Genomic DNA, 11299 nt, shown 5'->3' with positions numbered 1-11299 from the left:
AGTTTGGTTTTGCCCTTGGACAAAATTTACCTATTCAATCTCACTCATACCTTCGTAATCCACATCTGTTTGGATTGGTTGACCATTAGGATCACACGGTGCCATAAACCTATCAATTTTGTGCGACAAGGCAGAAAATTGGGCTTGCAACATCGCTACTGGATCAAGATTTACTATACCTTTAACTAATGATGTAGTTGAGGATGATGGTTTCGCTACTGGTATGTGTCCACGTTCCACGGGCCACATACTGCTGTTGATTGCCATTTTCTCTAAAAGTTCTCTTGCTTGGGCATATGTTTTCTTCATGAATAACCCTCCAGACATAGCGTCCAATGAACCTCTAGTTGTAGGATTTAGTCCATTATAAAATGTTTGCATTAAAAGTTCAGCGGGCAATTGGTGGTGTGGGCATAAACGTTGAAGTTCTTTAAAACGTTCCCAAGCCTCATAAAGAGTTTCACTATCATTTTGAGAAAAAGATGTTAACTCTTTAATGACTCTTGCGGTTTTTGCTAAAGGAAAAAATTTTGATAAAAATGCTTGGGCTAATTGCTCCCAAGTCTCAATCGATGCGGCTGGCATAGAAGTTAACCATTCTTTGGCTCGATCCTTCAAAGTAAAAGGAAAAAGGCGAAGATTGATTGCTTCTGCAGTCACATTTGGTATTTTAAAAGTGTCACAAATTTCTAAGAAATTTGTCAAATGGGTATTAGGATTTTCGTTAGGTAACCCGTAAAATGTTACGTTATTTTGTAACATATTAAGCAACGCAGGTTTAATCTCAAATTGATTTGAATTAATCTGGGGTCTAACTATACTGTTTGTTACACCGGCCACTCCTGGCCTAGCGTAATCCATAAGTGTGGCCATAACTTCTGGCTCGGTAATTTTAGTTTTTATTGGGGTTTTGTATTTCTTTTTCTTTTCTTTCTTGTTCTTTTTAAGAGTTCTTTCAATTTCTGGGTCAATAGGATCTGGTGACGTGCCTGAACTTCGAGAACTGCGCATGAACTTGAAATTTCGCACGAACAGAAATTACCTATAAAACAGAATTTGAAAAATAAATATGTTAGTAATTGAAAATAAATAAAATATAAAAGTTTGAATAAGTATGAATAAACTTAGATTCGTAATAAAACACGAAAAATTTAAAATTTTGTCAAAAACTTTGGCATTCCCCGGCAACGGCGCCAAAAACTTGTTGAGCGATTTCCGCAAGTGCACGGTATACGCTTGTAGTAATAAAAGATATCGATCCCACAGGGAACATTTTTTAACAAAACTTATTTTCAATCGGTTAAATTTACTTTTAAGGTTTATAATATGGAAGAATCGTTTAATCGGTTTTGGTTTTGAAATTGCTAGAATAAGAATTAGATTAGAGTATGAAGATGTTAGAAAGTATCTGATTAAAAATGAATTTGTAAAACAGGAACGTTTTAGTACTTTAAAAAAGTAAACAAGTATGTTCGTTTGCATTAAGCAAAGAAAACAACTTTAAACTTTGTACGAATTATAAAGATGAAATAAATGACGGAACCTCTAATTAATAGGCTTTGAACGCGACAAAACCCTTATCTGGGATAATTGCCCTTAATCAAATTAAAACTCTACCGAGATAATAATTTGCTTAAGTGTTCAACAAAGTTTCCTTGTAAAGATTTTGAATTGAACTACGTTTTAATGAAAACACCAGCAGTCACTTTAGTGGATTGGTTACCATAAGTGCTGCATAAAAATCTATCGAATAGAACGGACTTTATTAGATGAAATATAAATTGATACAAGTTTACAGAGAACATGGAGCATTGAATTCTTCGACGGTGTGCAAGTGAACGGGTTGTCAATCCTTTCCTTGGGTTTCGTTAGAGTTTGTCAGGCTCAGGGGCGAATCCTCTACTCAATCTTCTCGCTGAATCTTCGTAATAGAGACTGGGTCGGTCCACTACCAAAATGTAAACTAAACTGGAACAATATCTAAACGCTACTGAATTTGTTATTATTTAGTAAACAATGTGTGTACATCATAAAATTTTGTCAAAAATTTTGGCGTTCCCCGGCAACGGTGCCAAAAACTTGTTGAGCGATTTCCGCAAGTGCACGGTATACGCTTGTAGTAATAAAAGATATCGATCCCACAGGGAACGTTTTTTAACAAAACTTATTTTCAATCGGTTATTTTACTTTTAAGGTTTATAATATGGAAGAATCGTTTAATCGGTTTTGGTTTTGAAATTGCTAGAATAAGAATTAGATTATAGTATGAAGATGTTAGAAAGTATCTGATTAAAAATGAAGTTGCAAAACAGGAACGTTTTAGTACTTTAGAAAAGTAAACAAGTATGTTCGTTTGCATTAAGTAAAGAAAACAACTTTAAACTTTGTACGAATTATAAAGATGAAATAAATGACGGAACCTCTAATTAATAGGCTTTGAACGCGATAAAACCCTTATCCGGGATAATTGCCCTTAATCAAATTAAAACTCTACCGAGATAATAATTTGCTTAAGTGTTCAACAAAGTTTCCTTGTAAAGATTTTGAATTGAACTACGTTTTAATGAAAACACCAGCAGTCACTTTAGTGGATTGGTTACCATAAGTGCTGCATAAAAATCTATCGAATAGAACGGACTTTATTAGATGAAATATAAATTGATACAAGTTTACAGAGAACATGGAGCATTGAATTCTTCGACGGTGTGCAAGTGAACGGGTTGTCAATCCTTTCCTTGGGTTTCGTTAGAGTTTGTCAGGCTCAGGGGCGAATCCTCTACTCAATCTTCTCGCTGAATCTTCGTAATAGAGACTGGGTCGGTCCACTACCAAAATGTAAACTAAACTGGAACAATGTCTAAACGCTACTGAATTTGTTATTATTTAGTAAACAATGTGTGTACATCATATTGCTTTTGAACAGAATCGAAATCTAACTTCTGAATCACTTGATTCGGAATTTCTGCATAAATTCTACACTAATCTCTTTCTTCTACACATATATCACACTATATCATTATTCTCTTCAATTCTCCATCAACTCTTTATTTATAGATGTTGAAGAGTCTTGATTGAAGTGTCGTGTCTGTTGTGAAGGATCGTGTCCGCTCGAAAGGACGTCTTTATCCACCCGAACGATCGCGTTTCGTCGAAAACGAAAGTGTGTAACTGGGCTTCTAAAATCTCCTGCTCGTACCGAGAATTATTAAATTCTCTACCGAGAATGGGGGAGCATCAATTGTACTTCGGACGAAGGGAAAAAAGGCTGAAGGACGCGTGTCGCGACCGTGAATGGGGGGGCCGCGGTCGTGGCACAGAGCTTTTTCAGTTTTTTGGCTCTTGTTCGTGTCTTCGACTTGGCGTTATTAATTTTCGTCATCTTTGACTCCTTTTGTAGGGCTTTTCTTCTATTTTTGAGCTCTTTTTACTCCTATTTGGATTTTACCAAATATTTATGTACCTTGCACGAAAGAAACATATTCGAGAGTAAAAGTATTCTAAACAGTTATAAATAGCATAAATTCGTAGCAATATTGATGTAATTAATGATGATATTTTAGGTATATTTTGGGCTTAACATATATATTTTGCTTGCTTAAACAAAACTGATTAAGTGTTATCTCCTGACTCAAAGAAAGAAGCTGACTTAGTCACCAGTTGACTAAGCTAGTGTCTTAATTTACTCAGCGCGCTGTGTAATCCTTTTTCAAAGAAAAAGAAGTCAGCCTTAACGTACTAAAATTTTAAATTGTTCCTATCCCCCCCCCCTGGAACTAACTTGTTACGTTATAAGGGACCAACAACAGAGAGATTAGCTTGAACAGTTGAATTAACTTCTTGCTTCAAGTGGAAGAACATGATTCTGTCATTCTCGTCGAATCGTTGTTTGATCTGGATCCATAAACCACGAGCAGTTGTTGCATATAGAAATCCTTCGGCATATTCCTTCGAAATGTTGTTAATAATCCAGGAATAGACCAAGCTATCTATCTCCTCCCATCGATCATGCTCTTGGGTGTCCTTCTCATGCTCAAAATTATCTTTGAGTATGTAATCGAGCTTCCGCTTGGCTCGTAATGCTCTCGTCATGATATTACACCATGAAATGTAATTTGCTCCAGTGAGAAGAACTGGAACTAACACCAGGCTTGGATTATCAGTATGGTGAGCAGATCCATACCTGTCGAGCCTTGAAGATGCCGATCCATCCTTTTCACTATCTTTGTTTTCATTGTTGCGACTCATGTTCACTTTCGATGAATTAATTGAATTACTCGATGATTCTGAAGATGAATCGTTCGATGAATCAGTTTCTTCGGTAGATTCTTCAATCTCTAAGTGTTCTTCAATTCCTCTTTGCAAAGCACTCAGATAACTGGTTTTTACCATTGATGAAGCATGATGATCTTAACCATCAAGCTCTGATACCATATTGTGATGTAAAGAACAATGGAGATGAAATAGAATCTTTTATTTATGAAAAGGGGAAAACTCTGCTTTATATAGCAGTAGAAATACAAATGAGTGAAATGTCTATACTACCCTTAATATAAATTATATGATATTAGTTACAGTATATATATACTCTAATAAACTCAAACCATGGTTACTTATATAAATCAAATTCAATTTTTTTTTGTAATTTCGGTTTCTGAAAATAAATCCAAGTATATTTATTGAAATGATTAAAAAAAATAGATCCATCATTTGTAGGAATATGGGTAGGAACCGAAAGATCGTAACATATTAACTCTAATAGTACTTATGAGTAGGGGGAATCCAGTATGGGGGCAGTTGCCCCCACTAACATTTGTATTTTTTTTTTTAAAAACCCATGTATTAATTTTAAAGTTTTAGAGCTTTGCCCCCTTCATCAATGGAGGTTTACTGGTTCTATAATTGAGGATGAAGAATGGTTTTAAATTTAATATTTTCTTTTCATTTTTTTAAATTCTGTTTTAAAGCAAAACAACGTCGTTTTATTTAATTAGAACTACGTCGTTTTGTTTACAAAAATAAATAAATATTTAAATGTAAAACTAAATAATCCTGAAACAAACTATCAACCTCTCTTACTCTCTTTAATGTCTTTAGTTCTTCTTCCTCAATTCCTCTTTCTTCTTAAGCCTAAATTGAAATCCTTAATCCTAACTAAGAATCAAAATCGGCAGTCAATCCCTTCGCAGTCGGATCGTTGATCGTTGGTCCGGCACTCCATCTCCGATCTTTCCCTCTCTGCTTTGGTATTTTTTTGCTCCTACTTGAATTTTGATTTTATATTTCTGCTACTATTTTACTTGAACTTGAGCTTTGATCTCTGGTTTTCTATAATTATTGTTTTTTTAGATAAAAATTATTTTAGTTGTATTGTTTGCCCCCATGGGGGAGATATCCTAGATTCGCCCCTGCTTATGAGTAACAAATGGAAAGATTGAAATGACGGTTTATGAATTTTACTAACTGAACATGCATTTACATAAAAAAAAATGGATAAAATTTGTGTAGTAATTGTAATAGAGGCATGACCTTTTGCATGCCAAATATATAAACTAGCAAAATTAATTGTAGCTATGTATAATTTCGATGAACATAACGAATAAACTTCATGATCAGTTTAGCTTTGATGTCTCGTTACCATGTCCTGGTAATTAAGAATTCAATAAAAAAAACCGGTTTGAATTTTTTAGAGTAACAAAATATAACAATTTATTATCAGAACATCGAACATAAAGAATATTTGAAATATATTCAAAGACGGCGTGGTTAACTAATATGATGAGAAATAGAGAGGTTTTAACTATTATAAGTATTAAATAAACATTGTTTTATTATCATATCACGGTCTACTTTGATATCCCTAAACTATCCTAACCACTATAAGTGCACTAACTCGTTTGCAGATTATATGAGTCATATTATGGTACCACGGTCTATTTTGACATCCCTAAAATAAATTTGGGAATGAGCAATGAAAATTGCATACTAATTCCCACTTAAGTTGTACTTTATTGTGCAAATTGTATTAGTTTTGAATGAAATTATGGACTCTTATGTTCTTACCTTTCACGTAGGTCCATGAAGAACTAAGTGGCAGATTGTGGACAGAAAAAAGCTAGGAATGAAGGATATTTTGGATAAAGAAGTGCAAGAAGAATGATAAAGCGCAAAGTTGGAATTTCAAGTTTTGTAGATGAAGCACTCTTTTAATTCTTTGTCACCTTTAAGGATATCTTAGGTTATAAGGCATTTTTTCACTTTGTCCATTTTGCCTATTTTTTCTATAGAACCTTGAACGAAGCTTTGAGCTTCTTTTTAATGCATTTTTCTTTTTTTAAATATCTTTGGTTTTCTTGGATGGTGAATATTCTTCATCTTGGATGCTTGTTTGGATTTATGGAAATAAAGAGTGAGTAGTTTTCTTACAAGGAATAAGGTGAGTACTGTACATCATGTTTTGGATAAGGTTTCTTAACTTCATGGGTTTATCTTTTGGGTATCTTAGAATATGTGCTTGATTTCTGTGTTGTGGTAACCATAGTTTTTTATACGGTCATTTGTGCTTTGAGAAAAGGGTAGTAGAAGGAAGGGTTCTGAAGAACTCGTTCTTTTATAAAACAAAGATGTTTGTTGAACTTAAGTAGAGTCTAGATTTAGCGTGAGAATGTGAATCTAGTTATTTCTTGTTTAAATGTCGTTTTTATTCTTAGAGTTACATAAAGATATAGGTTCCAAGTTACAAAATAATCGTTTGTTCATAGAGATGTGAAAAAGACGTTGTTTTATCTATATACACACTTGATATTTTACCAAGTTGAATCTGCTTGTTAACCCAACTTGTTCCATATTATTTCATTTTTGTAGCACAACTCGTGCCCTATGTGTTTTAATATGTGATATTCACTTTAATTTCATGTTATTTAGTTTAAGTTTAATGTTAAACGTAGAGTAATTCAACAACTTTTAAATATAAGATCACTATTGTTTTTACCCTTTGAAAAATAGCATTTTATATTAATTCTGACCCTTGTTCTCTGTGGTATGATACACAATCTTACCGTTTTCAATATACTATTGAGGTCTAGTTCACTTACTAATAGTAGTGTGCTGAACCATGGCGCATTATGGAGCTTATTATGCTTGGATTAGATAAATAACTTGAATATTAAAATTGATCAAACTTTTTAAGTTAGTGTTTTTAGGGTTTAATTGAATAGTTATAAAAATATATATGGCATATCATTATATTTGACATCTAATTTGAAATGCATTAACGATTTGATATATTAAATCATTAATTAAGAAAATACTCGACCTTAATTAAGAAAAGGAAAGTGATAAATGTTTCAACATTGCGTCAAATTTTGAGCCTCTTATTTACCTCTTCGCTAAGGAGGTTGAACATGTGTTCTTTATTCATTGTAGTTTTTTAGCTTTTGACCTCGAAAGGAACACGTTAGATTCGAAGCATTCTTGAGGTTGACATATGTTGTGGGGCTTAGATTCGAAGCATTCTCCTCGGAATTTCCTTCATTTTGGAGGGGATCTAAACCTAGCTGGAGTCATTTTAGGCAAATGTTTTGGCGAAGTAGAGTATTCCTCTCTATAGGAGCATTTCCAGCTGCTCTTAGTAGAGGGCAAAGAAGGTGATATAAAGTGATAACCATAATGCTTACACGTGATGCGTTCTTGCTCCTTGGACCCCCTCTTTTGAGCCTACTCATCGGAAGACCGATGACATGTCCCTCCTTTGAGGGCAGCTGTGAATGATGTAGTGTCCAGTGGAACATTCATAAAAAAAAAGCATGGTTGTTTGAACGCTGAATAGCTTGTTTAACCTCTTTAGGCTTCTCCTTCATGTTTTCCTTCTCGGTGTGCTAGTCCCCGATTATGTTTACTCCCTCCTAGATGGTTCGCACATTATATATGAGTTATTTGGTGTTTTCGTCCATGAACTTCCTATTTTTGGATTTGAATGATCTCATGCATTCTTCAATATGCTTATCGAGATCATGAGTGACCTAAAGGAATTGAGAGGATTGCCTCTATCGTCTACTAGGATTTTAGGTTCTCAGGAAGGATTTGAAAATGATGGGTTCAAAGTGTTATTTAGATGAGCCATAAATGTGAATGTTCCATCCACATTCACCACACCAATTTGATGTGGGAAATCTACGATGGATCTTCTCAATGTGATTAGGACTCCTATGAGTATGAAATAAGATGGAAAACAGATCAACTGATGGGTCAGGGACCAACGACCCCACTCTGATGCTAAAGTTAGCATAGTTGAAGGAAAGAAGGTATTAAAAAGTAGGGAATTAAGGTTTTGAGTAGAGGGTGTGTCTGTATCTCTAGATGCATATTAGCCTTTTCTGTTCATATGGTGTCAAGGGTAAACCCGATATATTGGCAAATTGCACGCCCTAATAAAGCTCTATGACATATATCACTCTCTGAATGGAGAATAGCTATTGGAAGTTCATGACAGTTTACGTATGCCAAATTATCATCTCGTGATTCCAGGTTTGGAATCGGGACTGGTGCTTATGTGCTTAAGAACTCTTTCGGTATTAGTTCACAAGGCTCATCTGTTATATGTTATTGTTCAGCTTGATCTGGAGGCTCTCGGTATGACACGTTGTCGTACCCTGGCTTCCGATTTTTACGCGGGTCGGGGTGCATGGCCGGCTCGATCCGCCTTTCTCGTGTTTTAGGTTTCGAGTCGCCACCAATCATCACTTGGAAACATTTGTGCGGGCGTGATTGGTCGCCCTATCTGTTTGGATTGACTCTGTATGATTTGAGTTTTGATAAGGACGATCCTCAGAGAGATTCAAAGTTCGTTTTTCCGGTTACGTGTAGGGAAGAGATATGATCTCACCCTACCCCGCCCGACGTATCGGTACTATTGTGATATTATGTGTTTGCTATTTGTTTTGCTCTGAATTGTCGATATAAAGTATGTACTCGCGCGTGTTTTGGGGTTATTTTAGCATTGAATTCTAATGATGTTTTCACATCGATTAGAATGATTTGGTTATGAATTCGAATGACGTTTTCACATCAATCCGAATTAATTTAGCTATGAATTCGGATGACGTTTTCACATCAATCCGAATTAATTTGGTTTATGAATTCGAGTGACGTTTTCACATCAACCCGTATTAATTTAGTTATGTATTCGAATGACGTTTTCACATCGATCCGAATTAATTTGGTTTACGAATTCGAATTACGTTTTCACATCGATCCGAATTAGTTTTGTTATAAATTTGAATGACGTTTTCATATCGATTCGAATTAATTTGATTATTTTTATTGATTCGAGATAACATCTCGAATTGATTTATTTTAATTATTTTAAATTACATATATATACATAATCTTATTTTGAATCATTTATGATGATAAAGAGACTATTTAATATACAAACTTAATCAAATTAATAGGAATATTTTAAATGAAAAAAAGTTATTGGCAAGTCTACATAATTAATTTAGTAATGAAAACCAAGCTAATGAAAAGTAAACTAATTAATCAAAAGGTTCTTAATGAAATTAATCTATACCTAAAGACTAATTAATAATTAATTAAAACCATGAACTACTAACCTAACAATTACATGAGAGATGGAAATAAATCTTAAGCTATAAAATATCAACCATTAATTAATTTAGAAATTTAAGAACGAATTTGGTGAGGACATAAGTAAAAATCAGATTAAGAATTGAGGAAATTACATATAAAATCAGTTTTTAATTTTTATTTACAATTATGAAAATCGTTTTTATGTATTTTGTCATTATATGATTTTAAATCTTAAAATATCAGAATATCATAATTTTATTTTTGTTTTTATCAAATTTTCAGTTAATCAGTTATAGAAAAAAATATAAATTTAAAAATAACCACCAAATTTAACATTTAAATAAATTTGTTTAATAGTTTGAAGCACTATAAATAACTGACTATTGTGTAATTTGGCCCAAGATACTAAGTAAATCGTGAAAGGCGCAAAGTAAAAAAAAAACAAAATTCTATTTAAGCCTAATATCAAAACCATATTGCACCTAAACCTGAATTAAACCTCCTATCTTGAAGCAGACTTCTTCTTCTCCCTCATTCCCTCATTTGCGATCAACACTCCTCCTTTTGGCTCCATGAATTCCCGCCTTCTCTCTCTCCAATTTCACTCTGATTCATTCTCTCTTGAGTTTTTCTAACTCTCTCTCATGGTTTTCACCTAATTACGGGCTTTTCGGGTCATATCGGACAAAGTCCGGGATATGCGCGGTTTCACACCTCCGATGAGGAACTCCGAGTTCCTGAGGGGGGTCCGATGGTCCTATAACTCACATGCAAAGGTAATTTCTAAGGTTTGCTCTCTCTCTTTCCGATCTCGGCTTCTATTCTAGTTTATGGCGATTTCTATTCTATTGCCCCTGATTCGAGATACTTGTTGCGTTGGCTTGGATAGAGATAGGTTTTCATTGAGTTTGATTGGTTTGAAATAACTATGGGGTGTTTTGCTGTGCTTGTTTGGCTTGAGATGGGTATTTGGCTATATTCACTGTGTTTGGGATGATTATTGCGATATTTATGAGATGCTTGGCTGTGTTGTTTCAGTTTTATGATTTCCACCCCTGTTATACTCCATGTTTCCTTACTTGCCTAATTCTGATTTTTTTTTTTATGGGAGGAGAGTCCTTTGAGACTCTCAAACGGGTTTCGTAAACACAACCAAAGCCATTATAGGCTCTGGATGGTGTTGCGAAACCTTAATCTGATTTGAGTCAAGCTGGGTTTCTTTTCATGTGCTGATACTTATAGATGATACTTTAAGAATGGTGTTAACCTTTTGATTCCTTGAAATGTTTTTGTTTACAGACGACCTTCTTGCATACAACTAACTCCCTCTTTCTCCTATTACAGTGTTTTTGCTCTCTTTTTTTCTCCCCCTCCTCTTTTACAGTGAAGCTTCTCTATTTATAGGACAGATTTGCTGTGAATTATTGAGTTACATAATTTTTCCTCTTTCCTATTGTAACCCTACGTCTATTTGCCTATGCCCACTTGCATCTGTGCACAGTTCGAGAAGCCTCTGATAAATCAGTTGAATTATTGAGCTTTTTTTTGGCAAAAGTTCCATTTGGTCCTGTAATTGTGATTTTTTGCGGTCTCACGCCGTTGGACTGAATTCTGACCCGAATTTGACGTGGACCTGGATTGAATTATTTATGACCCGAGCTTGATGTGGACCCGGATTGAATTTGAATTATTTCTAACCCGAGCAGACTCC

The 11299-nt window shown here is 34.4% G+C and overlaps 1 non-coding gene across 1 annotated transcript; it reads left to right on the top strand.

Moving 5' to 3' along the window:
* Window positions 1–397: 397 nt before the first annotated feature.
* On the top strand, window positions 398–504 carry LOC136201840 (small nucleolar RNA R71). Its single transcript, XR_010674179.1, has one exon. It is a non-coding gene; the product is annotated as a small nucleolar RNA R71 (small nucleolar RNA).
* Window positions 505–11299: the final 10795 nt, after the last annotated feature.

This window comes from Euphorbia lathyris, chromosome 7 (genome assembly GCF_963576675.1).
Source record: "Euphorbia lathyris chromosome 7, ddEupLath1.1, whole genome shotgun sequence".
NCBI classification, from domain to species: Eukaryota; Viridiplantae; Streptophyta; class Magnoliopsida; order Malpighiales; family Euphorbiaceae; genus Euphorbia; species Euphorbia lathyris.
Note: the sequence above shows the minus strand (reverse complement) of the source record. Positions and strands in the feature narration are given on the sequence as shown.